This window comes from Vollenhovia emeryi, unplaced genomic scaffold (genome assembly GCF_000949405.1).
Source record: "Vollenhovia emeryi isolate VEMERY1.0 unplaced genomic scaffold, V.emery_V1.0 DF939127.1, whole genome shotgun sequence".
NCBI classification, from domain to species: Eukaryota; Metazoa; Arthropoda; class Insecta; order Hymenoptera; family Formicidae; genus Vollenhovia; species Vollenhovia emeryi.
Window position 1 is genome coordinate 1,785,701 of NW_011967239.1, and position 15,015 is coordinate 1,800,715.

The following is a 15,015-nucleotide window of genomic DNA, read 5'->3' on the forward strand; positions in this document are numbered from 1 at the left end:
CTGCACGAGAGATTCTTGTCTACTCGTTGCAGATGTATTCGAACGAGAGTCTGACCTCGCGCGTTCTAAAGAGTGCCAATTCCACTTTTCCGGTCGGAAAGGCAATTTCTGCTAACTGCAGTTTTCTATGCACCGGCTGCGCTGCGCACCTCTCGTCCCCCCCCCCCCCCGCCCCCATCCCGGAAATCTCTCGTGCTGGATGAGACGCGTCCTTCGGTCTCGGGGTGCAGAAGGATCGTTATCAATTTCTTAAACGGCATGCATATTCATGCGTGCGTATCATATGCAAAACAAGACGGGAGCTCTGGCAAATATTTGCGCGTCACCGTCGACATTTTCCGCGAGAATTGTGCGGACGGATTTGCAATTCCGAGATCTTCATCGTCGCGAATCCGTTGGTTAAAGCGATTTACAGATATTGGATTACAGGTCACGTCTGTTCCTTTGGACTTAAATGTTAAGAGAAAGTCGCCACAATAGTGACCGCCAGATCAAGTATATTTCAGAAATAACAACTGACCACGGATATTACACCGTTAGAATTAAAATCGGAATCTTCTAAACACATACACGAGCACATTATGCGTACACGGAAAGAATTTTCTCTTAAAATTTATCCTGAAAATCATGTAATCGTGGGACAATACGGCATTTCAAAGAACATACATTTCACTAGTAATTATACTCGTATAGTAAAATTTCAAAATACTCTCGTAAAGTTCTTCCAAAATAAATTTTAAGAGAAAATTCTTTCGTGATATACATATAAGTATAGTGTAACGAAGATTAAAATTTTTCTTACAATTCTTACAAAATTACTAATGTACGCCATGAAATTAATTAATCCTACTTTTTCATGTCTTAATAAATTTAGTAAAAGATTTTTCATAAAAAAAACCGGATAAACTCCGCAGAATATTTTAAACGAGATTATTACTGTAAGTTGTCTTAAACTTTAACAGGCGAATCGTTATCGTCCTTGTCTATCTGGAATCTCTCGGTGTTTATCTTAAAACTTGAGACAACACCGCTCTCTTTCTTCTCTTTGTAATCGCTCTCTTTTCATCTCTTCTTAACTTTTCTCATTTGAATCTTTGCACTCGTGTATGTGCGCAAAAATTCTTTTCTCTCTGTTCTGAAAATACTTAATTACGATAATATATTTCGAAAGGATAATAAATTGCTAATAATAGATTAAATTATCAGTGATATTTCGAAAATAGCGTTTTCCGACAGCCAAGAAAATTTGTACGCGGAACATTTTTATTTGAACAATTTCGGCGAATGGGAAAGGTTTTCGTTGTCGACTGAAGCTTTTCGGACGTTGCGCCACTTCGCACAACTTTGCTTTATACACCAGTAGCCGCAAATCCAGGATGATCCCCGTCTTAACATATTTTTTTATGACTTTTCGCTATTCCGCGGGATTAAGAAATTAGCCATCAGCGACTTGAAAAAGATTCGCGCGAGTGAGTGGTTGTGTTGTTAATAATGGCAATCTTCTATTTTTACTTCCTCAGCTCTAAACTTAAAATATACAATGCCATGTGGAAAGGCAAGCACGAAACAGGTGCGTTAAGGATTTAAGAGTCCCACGAATGGCCGGCACGGCGAAAAATCTTATCGCGACGCTTTTACGATTGTAACAGTTAAAACTCGGCGTTAATAGTTACAACACAGTACATTGATATGAAAGCAGAAACGCGTTATCTAACATGAAGCTAAGTACCTACAGTTTCTATCTGACTGAACGCATATTTTTAAATAAAATATCTCATTTCGCGGTATTATGCCCGCGCATGTTTCTCTCGGCGCAATACGGCTGTTCAAAAAATATTTTTCTTCATTTTGCTCCCAGCATGTGTGGGTGGTGAATCACTTCCCTTCCCATATAGAGTGAAATAAATTGAGTTCGGAGGATTTGAGTTTAAATACGCTTGCCTATGTTGATCGTCGTGTAATCAGTTTCAAGCAAATATTCAGGTCGCATAGGAGCGCACGTGAGCATACAGAACGTAGAGTCGAATAGAAGATGATCTGATCGCAAATTGATGGAATAGTGCGAGGAGCTCACATAAAAAATTGTATAATGATAGAATAAGTGAAGTCACATCTTTCTCTACAAATGAATTACATTAATATCTGAAACAAAACGACGAACGATTCTATTGCTGGCGGTCTCCGATTATAGTTAAGCTCTACGCTTAATGTCTTGGAATAATTAGTAGAGGAAAGTCCTTTATTATGAGATAAGGTCCCTAATATGGCATAACAGGGTTCCTGTTAAATTAATATTAAATTAATTAATATTGTTAGATTGTGTAATCGTTGCGAAAAAAGATTTGTAATTAAATTTGGATGTTGAAAACCTGCTATCTCATATTAGAAACCTGTCTTATAATAGAGACCTTTCCTCTAATTAAATTTGCATCGACTGGAGTAAAAATGAGCGATTTTTCGATCTGGCTGTTTAATATTAACTAAACTAAGTTAGATCTTTGTTCTAGAAATGTCAGAACGCAATCCGCTCGGCATTATAGATTACCTCGCGAAAAAAAAGGAATTTAAAAATAATTCCGTATAGCCAAAATAATCCGTTTCCATCTCGGCGCCGCGGTTTTTCATCGGGAGTTAGACATCGTAGTTGCAAGTGCGGATAAAAGAGACATGTTTCGCAAGCGTAGCGGACATTTTTCGAGAGGAGACCCCACGTTGTCGGCTATTTCATTTTTATCGATCAAGCTTGAGTTCAACTCCTGCATCACATGAATATATGAATACCGGTGTGCATAGAACGGCTGTTAGCTTTACGAAATATTCAGCAGAAATCCAATGTTACATCGGTATAACATAATTTACATAAAGCTCATGTACATATTGACACATTTTGCTTCATTATATGCAATTTAATATTATTCGTTGTTTACTTAGACACGATTTATGTACGATCGCGCGATGCCGAAATAAAATAATAATTTGTGAAACGTCAATGTCTATCCAGTATAGAAGATGTTCTGTCAGAGATGCATTATATTCGCGGCACATAAGCAAATCTCTGGTGAAGTCCGATTTTTCATCAAGTTCGTCTGCCACATCAATCGTTCCAATCTATGTCGATCGTTTCAATTGCAAAGGAAACTCAACTGCGGATATTCCTTGCGATCGACTCCTCGCGAAATTTATGTTCGCGAGCGAGGTAAATCCTTTCCACCGATCTGGTATCCTCGCGTGTCATGAAAATATATGTGATGTTTCCATTCTCTCTCTCTCTTTCTCTTTCTCTCTCTCTCTCTCTCTCGTCGTTATACCTCAATTTGCATAGCAATATTATCACATTCCCTCTCAGAATACTATCCTATCCTTTGTCCTATCCATTCCGCATATTGTATAATTATTCTCGAGATTTTCCACTTGCTCACTGTAAACCTCAAAGACTTCTTGAAATTTAAATGTACGATCGCCACAAATCAACAAACGAAATCAATCTCGCGGCTCTGTCACCCGCGAAGGTAAAAGCACGCGCGTATTTCGTGTAAGAATTACATAAGCGCTTGGAAGAAAGACGCAACGGGAAAACCGGAAGAGAGAAAAGGAAGGAACATTGTCAAGGAAATAAATTCGCGTGTAATGAGTCCTCGAGGTGCCAGAGCGCGGCGAACTTTGATATTTCCGCCGACTTGACGATTTTTATTCTTCGTTTTTTGATATTCAGTGCGACGCAACGCCGATCGAGACCCCGTCGAGCGTTGCGCGTGATATGAAAGCCTCAGATGCTGGATTTCGAATTCAATTGGCGGACCGTTGAGGATCGAGAAAACCCAGGAGAATTATTCCCGACAAAGGCTCGAGGGGAAGTCCTTGGTGTCGTGCGCCTGAACGTGAAATTCTTTCCGTCGATCTCGCGGCCAGCCGATACCCCAGGGTTTGGAGAAAAATTGGGAAATATGCTTGGAACACACGCGAGCTCGGGAAAATCTCGTGCGAGGTGATAGGCGGGCAAACGCCTTTAACCTTTGGAAAGTAAGCCGGTGTAGGGCGCCGCGCACTATAACCGGGGAAAACGCTCCAACGTGTGGAGTCGAGAACAGCTGCGCGATTGAAACGCACTTTTTGACGAGAAGGATGTTCCGTAATTATTTGTCGATAAATTGTAATTGTTTTTGCTTTCGAATAGCAAACGATAAATTTTGTTCGTCTAGTCAATTAGTTTAATTGAATTTGATTTTAAAGGCAAATAAAAAAAACGCGAAAATGAAATTCCACCGTGTACCGATGGATGGCCACCTCTCGATTATTCGTCGGCGCACAAAGAGTCGATACAGCGTTTCGGTGAATTTTCAAAGTTCACCGCAGCATCGCTGTGCAGCGTGCTACGAGTTGCAGACTAATCGTTTAGTATAAAACGGATCCTTTATACTCGGAGCGCCGCTTTGAAAGTTCCCGAACAATTTAAGCAGAATTAGCGATGGGGAAGGCGAAACGAGTATCGCACGGTCGCGGTCGACTCGATTCAGCCGTGAAAAGAAAGTATCGGGTAAAATCTGTCGTGTCGAATACAGCGAGGGAATATATTTTCTTAAGGGAGTTGCGGAATATCGAGCAGATCAGCTCGCGGGATCTGTGGGTGTAAGCTGCTCGTTATAAGAAAAGTGAGACACGCTTATTCGATAGGGATATGTCTACCCGCGTGTGACGCGGATTCGCCGAGTCGCGATATCTCTTGTTACGTTATGTCACGTATGATCTGGCCTTAACGCATCGCCTATCGATAGCCCGTCGCGACGTAACGTCCATTCCAGTAGATATTTGTTCTTAACTGACAAGGATAAATTGAAGGATATTTCCCTACTATGATTTATTCAATTGCGGCTCGGGTTTCTAAAGTTCCGTCGCGCTATCCGCGCGCTAGTTTTCCGATGATCGAGTGGAGATCCTGTTTTCCGCGACAATACGGGGGTGTCCTTCGCGGGATTACTTGAAGCGTGATGTAATCGTTGTGTAACAAGGGTCATCCACGCGACACAACGTTATCGAGAAAATTCTGAGTGCAACGTTGACAATGCGCAACACGCGATCCCACAAGTGGTCCCAGCGATGCATCGGAATAATGGCGGAGAGCCCGATTGTTACGCGAAATCGATGGGGGATACAATCTCGCGAGCAACTCGAAGACGATTGTCTGCTCGCCTGCGGGGGATTGTAGCGTGGCTGTACGCGGAGGGAGGCTCGCTCAAGATTCTCCAAGGAAAGGCCTTTAACATTGGACAAAGCGCCACGACGAGCTGCACATCCAAGTACCAAGTATATTGGCTTAATTTCATTCTCATACCGGGGAATCCTCTCTCTCTCTCCGTCGCGCGTCGAGACGCCCACCGCACAATGCACTTTGCATAACTCAACTTTTTAATACCGGGACGCATTATTCAGCTTTTATCTTCTACGAGACTTGTACGACACGACGCGACACGACACTTTTAAAATTACGATACGTGAGTTAGGTCTGCCGTTTAAAATCCTGTTAAAGTGCACCCTAAGATTAACGACGGACCTTTGATACAGTATAATTAAAAATTGAACGATCCTACAAGGAGAAGCGAAACGTACGATTAATGAGTTTCCTTCTATTCGCGTCGCGATAAGATTGTCCGACGTTTCGCAGCTTTCGTCGCGAAAATGGGAGAAAATGGCACGACGAACATCCTCGATACCGTCAGACGTATTAATGATGTCATTAATACGTCTGCTTCGAGCGGCCTGTAATACGATTACGATCCCGTTCCGTTCGAGAATTTCATTTCAAAAGTCACATTACGGGCGCTATCTCTTTGAGAACCTCAGAAGGATTCTCCGGGACGGGGGGCGAGAAGCAGGACCGATTTCGGTACTCGAGCAGTTTTATTGCTCCGCAATTTCTACGCCGGAGTCGATGAAGGACAGAGGAGCCCTATCGTTTCCCATGGGTTGTCTCGGCACTCGATATCCTTTAATCGCGCTATCGCATGCGGCACAATACGCGCGCGCCTCCAACAAAAGGACACCTGAGATCTTCTTTTTACACGCCATCAATTTTCCTCGCGGCGGCACGCGAGAAGCTCGCGTGTATACGCCCGACAGCAGCCTCCGTCATCGCGCGTAGAATGATCCGGGTCGTTCCTTCGGAAACAGACGTTGAACGATCATCCCTCCTCGGCGAGAAGCAATCTCGGTGACGCAGAATTTAGAGAATGCCGTGTAACGCCGCTGCTAATGTTTCACCCGCGTTTTCCCTTCCATCTTTCCGCTGCTCCCCGCGCCTCCGCCGCCCTCGTCGCGTGCTTTATATGAAATTTAATCTCGCGCTTGCCGCGCCATTAAATTTAAACTTTCAGCAGTGAGACAGTTGCGCCGGTGTCTCATCAGTTGAGTGGCGGAGAAAAAGAAATTAATAAACTTTTTCGCGAGTGAAGTTTCGATAACTACGGTGAAACTGTTTCTAAACTCGTTGTTTTTCTTTTTCGCTCATTTACTGAAAATTTCACCAAATTTCATTTTTACTATTCCTTTCAGCGTTTGTATGGGAAATTACTCTTGTTCGGGAACCTTATTGCGCCAAGTGGTAAATCGTCCTTTTAATCAAATGCGGCAGAAAAGAAAACGGATTCCGTTTAACAGGAATCTGTGTCCATGCTTGATTAAAATTGTTCTCATTTTCTTGTATTTACCGTGCTAAATCTGCCTCCCTCGATCCAGATAGGCTGTATTAAACGTTAGCAATATCTATGGTAATTTCAAGTTAAAAGGCGCTCGCGGCGCAGTCTACCGATTGAAGGATATCGCCCTGAATTACAGTGACGGCAAGTACGAAAAGAGATCTCGGCTTGATCGATTCGAGGCGGGAGAAGTCGTTCACTTCACTGCTCGCGCCGCGGCCCTTGATTAAAGAAGAAAGCAACTTTCCAAGGTCTCCGACGAAATTCGCCGACTTGTCCAGTAATCGTTGAAATAATGAAGAACACGGAAACGTACTTGGTCGACTGGTACAGGCGCTTTCAAGCCTGAGAATAGAAAATCGAGCTTCCAAGTTGGGCGCCACCTATATTTAGTAGGTCCTGGGGGGATGAGTCTTGATATAGGATCACCTCTTAACGAGAATTGCCACCTACGCTTCCTGCCGACGACAACTTATTCCTGCCGAAGCATCCAATTGTCGGGTAAGAGCTTTCAAAATTGCTTCAACAAAAATTGATAAAGAACGGAGAACGGGCTTAAAGGGCCATTCAGTTCGATTCGTAGCAACTCTCAGCGAGTCGAACGTATATCGTCGATCACGATCGAATGGACTGGCTTATATATTTGCGCGCTCTAAAGTTACGACGATACCTCCTGTATCCAATCATTCGACTTATTATTTTACTCTGCGTTCTATATCTTATAAACAGAAAGTTGAGATTAAAAACGAGGATTCTTGAGATCAATCAACTTAAATTGCCACGTTTCAAATGCCGTCAGTCGCATTTTGTTCGCAACATCAATAGCGTTCCTTTCAAGCTTCTTGTAATATTCGAAACAGGCAGTTAAAATATAGCTGAACTGGAGACCCTGTAATCGGTTTCAAACGAGGAGTAAACCGCTGAGGGCATTGTGGTGTACAGATTTGCGGCATTACTGGGTATTACTAGGCCTTGCCTGGGGCATTATAAAAATAAAATAAGATAATAAGATAAAGTATTGCCCATCTGGGCATCAGTGGGCATTGGTGTACATGATTTTGGTCAGCGGTTTACTCCTCGGTTTCAAACGTTTAACGCAGTTAACTCTACTTCGCGGTGACTTTATGATTAACAGCATCTCTATTAACTATGTTAATACATAATCGTATACTGTATCAATATGAAATTCCGAAATATCTGTCAAATTTGTTCTCCATGAAAGCTATCCCATTTTTCTCAGCATATGTCCTTTTTCCGAATAACCGTTCCTAGAGTGTTATTTCTTGGCCAAATGTCAGCGGATACTTTGCAAATGAGCGAGCAATCGGAACTCATCGGAAAGTCTCGCAACTTCGATTAAGAAGTCGCAAATAGTGCCGGGGCGATGATGTCCCATGATCGAATAAAGTTTCGAGCATCGGAAATCGAATATTTTTACCTGCTACTGTAACGAGGAACTGCGGGCTACCCACGAACGTTTAAATAAACGCAACGATCTTGCCCGTGTTTTTGCACGTGGTTTGCTTTACGCCCTTTTACGTAACGAGACGACGGGAGTGCTGTTTGTACGCGGATGTGACCCCGATAATAGCGAATTGAGAATTTTCTTTGCGCATATAATTATATCGATATTCTTGAAATGCCACGGTTCTCTTCGCCCTTTATACAAGGATCCAATTAGAGTTAATAGCGTAAACTCACGCGGTAATCGACTCGGCCGGGAATTTATTTGCGAGTACAGACGGCGATCGCGCGTCGATTTCACCGAATAATCGAAGGTAAACTCGTTAACCCACGCGCTCCGCTTCAAGTCGCCGAGGCTCTAGGCGCCTTCGATTAGCGCCGAGTCAGGTAATCATTAGGCGGCATTTAACTCGCGAGATCAGGTCGCTCGTGCGCAGATAGTAAGTCAAACTGTTTGCATGGCCTGGATAAGCGCTGCTCGTTGGATCCTGTCAACGTGCACGAACGTATCGTGCGCCGCGACACGTGTATGAAATAAAATATTCACATGGCACGTGAGTGGACTGTGAATAATCGAATTTGAGAATCAACATTCTCATATAGCGATACGTACGGGAAGCGTTCGTTTCAGTAAAAAATACGCGGACGGAGCTAATAATATATCGTGTCTGTTACGGGGATAAAAATATGTTAGGGAAAACTGCAATTGCGACGTAACGTTCACACTCGCGAATGCATGGCCGTTGATCGCGATGGCGGAAAGTTTCTTCTACGGCGTACAGCCATCAACGTCGTTAGTTAACATTAATCGACATTTATGAAGCCGTTGTTGATTACCGTCACGTAGCAGAGCTGCGAACCCCATCACGCTCGCGTCTTCCGCATCCTCGTTAAATATAGATCTCCCTGTGGGCGACCCTAATTCTGAACGAACTCCCGATTGTGTCGCCTGGTCAGCCACCGCATAATTGAACCATACATATTGGAGTGATCGAATTGCCGAGGTGGGTGGCTTTCGGATCGAAGGCTTCCGAAATCTATTCGTATTCTTGAGGGACGCTAAATGAGCCGCGCTGGATGGAAAGGACAAAATCATATTATCTTTTCATTTGGGAGAAGACGAGTTCGCCGAGGTACCTAATCTAAGTAACTGTTTCGTTACAGCGTTTCTTTCGACATTTACGGAACTGAAGGATTTTACGTAAAAAAAAAAAATTCAAAAGAAGATCGCAATTTCCGAGATCCTGTACTTTGAATCAACTTCCCCAGGATCTTAGCGATCCTTTAGTTCTAAAAAAATAATACAGATTTCGTTGCAAATATATAAGAAGCGTTGTTAAGCGTATTAAGATTTGTAAACGATCTCACCCCCCCCCCCCCGAGTCCTCGTGTCAATGATGCATTAACGAAGGGGCGGACTCGACCCCGCTCGGCAAGATGTCGTTTAAAGTTTTTACATCGCCTGGGAAATGATGCACTTTAACCTATATCGCCGTGGATAAGACGAGGCAGTTTTTAGACGGGGAGGCCGCCTCCTTGCAACGTCGCCGCGTTAGTGCAACCGCACGTCCTGTCCGAAGGTTAATCTTGGCGATAAACATGGTCTGGGGCAGCGGGAAGGAAGTCCTCGGCGATGTCCGGGGCACATGTTTTCCGTCCGGTGTGAAGTCGCATCGTGAATGCGGATAAGCTACGGCCTGATAAACGCGACGAGAGAGAACGGGATTATCGCCGTAAGTTTCATTAAAATTAGTATCCCCGCGCTAATTGAGGACGAGGAAGATAAGTTTAAAGTGAGCCAACTAATTATAAAACGACGGAGAAAATATATCCGACAAAGCTATCCGCTCTATGCCTTCGCAGTTGACTTCCGTCGCGCTCTTTTTTAAATCCCCAGCGTCCGCCGGCCTCGAAGCCGGTCGGCGATTCTTCGGACGATATCTTCGCTTCTTCGTTTCGTCGAGGTCTTCTTGATTTTTTAATTTTCCGGCGTTTAAGGGAGCACGTTCGCCGGCGCGCCAAGCAGAATGTCATAGGTCATACTGTGAGAACGGAACATTCTTTCTCCGAACTGTTGCGGGGCTGAGAGCAGTCCTATTCCCTCTGTCGCGTCGCTATTAATCTCACCTCGAGCGGCAGACAAATCGACTACTCCGGTTTTGTCTCCCGAAGAAGCGTATTACAGGAGGATTCCGCGATATTAAACGCTTCACGTACACCATAAATCCGTCCTCGCGATTCCGTCCGCTCGACAAGATACGCGAAATATCGTCCCCCCGAGTCGTCGAGTTAATATTATCGCGCCAGGGGAGTCGATAAAAAACAGCGTGTGTGAAAGCCGCGTATCTCCCGCATTTTCAAAGAACGGCATTCACCAGGGTCAATCTGTCTGCATTGTTCCGCGCTCGTTGCGTTCGTCCGTAAATTGTGCCGGCTGTATCGACGATAAAATTCGCGCGAAATTTCCGAACGTGTTATGAATACGCAGAGAACGTATATTATATGCAAAGCTTGCTTCCGTTTCAATAAAGAGCTGAATACAATATTTCTGACAGTAGTAACAGCTTCACGAGCACTGACAGCGACAAAGATCTACTCTGATTTCTGAATGCGGCAACACTTATGTTGGGCGGCATTATAAAATTTCGCCAAGCTGTACAGCTGCGGTCAGAAAGGTTGGCCGACGTTGATAAATTTCGGAAATACAGTCTGTCATAGCTTTCACGGATATGCGCGCACCCTCAGAAAGGATTTCTGTTACCGAGACAAAAAATATTCTTCGCGCATTTATATTTCTCACAACTTCATTTAGTATACAAATAAGACAATATCAAAATAAAATCAATAATTCTTATTCTCCTCCATCGAATCACACAAGATTGACTTACTATATTGAGACAAGAGTAACTTACATAAGTGTAAGTTTATATATTCTTGTGTTCAGAGTAAATTTTCCCTCCATCTTACAACGCACGAAGTTGGCACCACGATATTCGACAAGAGACAATTCTAGATTTTACAATTTTTTCTTTTCTCTAATAAATATGATTGGCGCTAAATCGATCTTATTTTACGATACATTGAAGTGTAATAGCAATGGATCCAGAAATTTTTTCTGTGAGTGCAGTGACACATTATTAGAGCAAAGAAATGCCACGTACGAATGCAATTACGTACGAACATTCCGAAAACCTATTGTGAAACGTCGCACAACTTTTCTGACCATGACCGTACAGGGTCTATTCGATCAATTTCAAGTAGGTATGCGCGAAGCTACGACTGTACGTGGAAGAGCTGTTGAAAACGCCTTCGCACACAGAACGTCTCGGAGAAGACTCTCGCAAAGCTACACGACCCCGGGAACACGCGATTACCGGGAACGAAAAAATTCTTTTAGCCGAGACAAGTTTACTGTCGCGCAGCCGGAAGAAATATGGCCGCATAAAGCGTGGGTGCGGAGACTCGACAAGACGCAGTCACGATGTTGCTGCTGTAGAAACGCGTAATGCCACTATTCCGCCGTGCTCTTCGGCATGGCGCATAATGAGATTGAACCTGAGTGCGAAAGTTTGGATGACACGCTTTCGCGCAACCATGCCACCACGAGGGTGGTAAGTATTCGGGTGTTTTACGGCATAGAAGCTCGGGGAGGACCCGAGCTTAGGCAACGTAAGAGGATTTACACGCGATGTTATTTTCGCGCCGAGCAGAGCCGAGGCTCGTGCATTTTCTTCGTGGAGACGAAGTATGTTTAATAACTCACGTCGCTATTCGCGGGGATCTGTCGCATTGTAAATCATGCATTTTGCACGAGGTAAAAATCCGGCGTGGCAACTCGTGTAACCCGGTGTTACGCACTTGCGAATCCGACTCGTCAGAGGCACCTCTGTACGCCATACCATCCGATTTGCAAGCTCGCACGGAGCTTTCCACGAACAAGTAAAAGTTAAACACTTCTCTCGCCCCGTTCGCCCTCAACTTGAATCAAACTTTTGGCAAACACGCGCGAAATTTTCCGTGCCAAGGGAATAAAATTTGCAGTTCCGCGAGCTCCGAACGCGCTGGAAGCGGATAATTCTTTTTGGCAAAATCAGAAAACTGCTCGGTGCGTTGGTGCGTGTTCTCGGAGAGCGTTTAATTTATCTTTTTGAATCGCTGCCAAACGTTACGCGGAGCCAGCAAAACACTTGCTCCCTGGAATATCGCGAGATATTAGCTTCCTGAAAATATCACGCAACGCGCCAAGGTGACTGTTAATGCACACGTAACAATGTCCCGTTAATCGTTCGCAACTAGCCGTAAGGTTCCTGCGTTGCGAGACGTTCCGTACACGATAATTATAAAAGCGGTAGCTCACGTTGCTCCTGATTTATTCATGCAGAGAGATTTGCATATCAACGATAACGCAATGCATTTAGTAACTGATATTCTCGCGATATCGACTTTACCATTACACACATTTCCTGATTATAATAGAAGAAATAGCTGACTTTTCCAGCTTTAACAAGTACAGAAGACACTCTGTATAATTTTCTTATTCAACAAGTACAGAAGCAACGAGATCGCATCATTGTTTAAAGTTACTTCGATAAGAATAAAAAAGGGCGTCTAACGCGCATTTTCCAGCTGAATGTTGAAATAAAGAAATCTAACTGTGCTATCCGTTCGAAGCAGCGCGTGTAAGAGATTTCAACTCTGCCGCAAATCCTCGGGAGTGGAAAACGCGAGCCTCGCTCCTAACAGAGTTCGCTTCGCCCGGCGGATCCGAACGTGAGATTTAGATAAATACCTTCCACCCCTAAGTACGCCGTCGGGATAAGGCGGTATCGGTGCCGATAAGGGCACCCCCGCATCCGCGACAGGTCGCGGTCTCGCGTGTCGCCGCCGATCTGCGCCCCACGTCGGATTCTCCACCCGCACCCTCTCGCTCGGGGGTGAGTTTCAGTCAGCTTCGAGCCGCGAGTGGGGTAAGTTGCGCCGCGCGCCGGCTCGCTGGCCCTTCGCAGAGCGAGGCACCCAACGCCGCCCCGCGCGCATCTCTCATTCTCGTCCGCCGATAACGAGAGGTACAACCCCCGACGATCGGCGCATCGTCGCGCGCCGATTCAACCGGCGTGGCGCGGCGCGGCGCGCGCTCGCGTGGCAAAAGATTCGCGAGGATCGAGCAACGCGGGTGGATGCATCGTGATCGCGCGAGAGAGCACCTTGCCAGCTTTCCTCCGGCTCGGCTCGCGCGTTTCGGCTCCTCTTTCCTCGCGGGGAAACTCGTCCCGAACTTAATGACAGCGGAAGGAGGCGGCATCGGTGGTGTGCTCGGGCAGCTTCATCATGCTGAGGTGAGTTCTTGCTCATTCCTCCCATTCGATCTAGCTCGCGGCGTGACTGTGACTGCGCAATTTCTTATATAACGTAACCGCGAAAGACCCCCTGGGGCGGCAAAGCTTCGCTCTTGTTGGGTTTTGCAATCACGGGTGAAAGTAGATTCCCGTCGGTTTGACACGCTCCTTGTGGCTTTGTGTTTCTTTTGTGGATCCCCCTCGATCAGTTTTAACTTAATTTTCTCGCGATAAAGGTCTCGAATCAACGATTTGCGAGTTCCGTAATTCTAATTCCAGGGCTTTCGATCAAGCGTAAATGGACGACGAAATCTCCGTTTCATTCTCACTGCGTTTCCACAACATTTTCGACGCGCGATTCAATTTATTATTTTTCAATTCGTCATTTTCTAAGTCTCGTGCCCGATTATAATGCATTAATATGAAATTCTGCCAACATAAATCACGTATAAGAAGTATAGAAAGTACAGGTCATCTTTCATTCTTCCTCGAAACGAATGTCGATATTTCGACGGCGACGGCGGCCAAGTTTTAAACGGGAAACGTAGGGGAATTGCGGGAAGAAGTTCATTCAGGAGAACTCGGCGCATCTGCATTCTCGTGCATCTTTTTTCAAGAAAGTTTGTGTACACTGGCGACTGGCCGTTGACCCTGTTTCGCCAAGTAGTTTTCTTTCATTTGGGACAAAGGCTCTTGCCCGTCCAGGTTCGTGATAAACGCGGGAATTCGCGTGTCGCCGATAGGCGACCGTCGATTCTGAATATCTGAATGGTGATGCGTGATCGAACGAGAAATCGGACGGACTGTCGAATGTGAATTACAACGCACAACTACCGACGGCACGAGCAAATCTCTCAAGTGGGTCAACAAGTTGAACACTCTGTAGATAGAATGTAGCTCGATTTTGTATTCGGGGGCACGTTGTGATACGATGATAAGAGTCGAAAACGTGAGTAGCAATCGTTAGTTCCGTCGCTCGGGGCTTTTTAGGAATTTACGATTAGAACGAGCGACGGAATTAGTTCTCTTTGAAATTGTGCGGCGGAAGCGAAAGGATGGACACCCGAGTCGAAATTTTGGTACTATTTTGACACTTGAGGATAATTTACACCTACTTAGCTGAACTATACACCTATACATACACCAGCAATAACTTACTTTGATGATATTATATTTTTTACTCCTCCCTTGAATCTTTAATTCTAAAAATTTACTTCAGTTCGTAAAAGGACCTACTTTAATGCTAAATTGGCAAAAGTAGAAATTTCCGACACTATTAACACTGACTGATAACTATGACACTTTTACGGATAATTTACACCTACTTAGCTGATCTCTACATAGACCTACTTTGGTGATATTATATTTTTTATTCGTCTCTTGAATCTTTAATTCTAAAAATTTACTTTAGCTTCTACTTAAAAGGACCTACTTTAATGCTAAATTGGTAAAAGTAAAAATTTCCGACACTATCAGTATTTTGTACTTGCAGTTCGACCTCTTTTACTGTCTCAGGTCCTACTATG

The 15,015-nt window shown here is 44.5% G+C and overlaps 1 protein-coding gene across 2 annotated transcripts in view; it reads left to right on the forward strand.

The window, feature by feature from the left end:
- The window catches only part of LOC105568803 (peptidyl-prolyl cis-trans isomerase CYP95-like), a 56,038-nt gene that overhangs the window by 6,577 nt on the left and 34,446 nt on the right, over positions 1–15,015 (forward strand). Inside the window, exon 1 of one of the 2 annotated variants that reach the window (XM_012024768.1) lies at positions 13,167–13,489. The exons of the other annotated variant lie outside the window; for it this stretch is intronic. The gene's annotated coding sequence lies outside the window, so the exon portion shown is untranslated. Of the gene's footprint in view, positions 1–13,166; positions 13,490–15,015 lie in introns of those variants that run through there. 2 annotated transcript variants of the gene reach the window in all.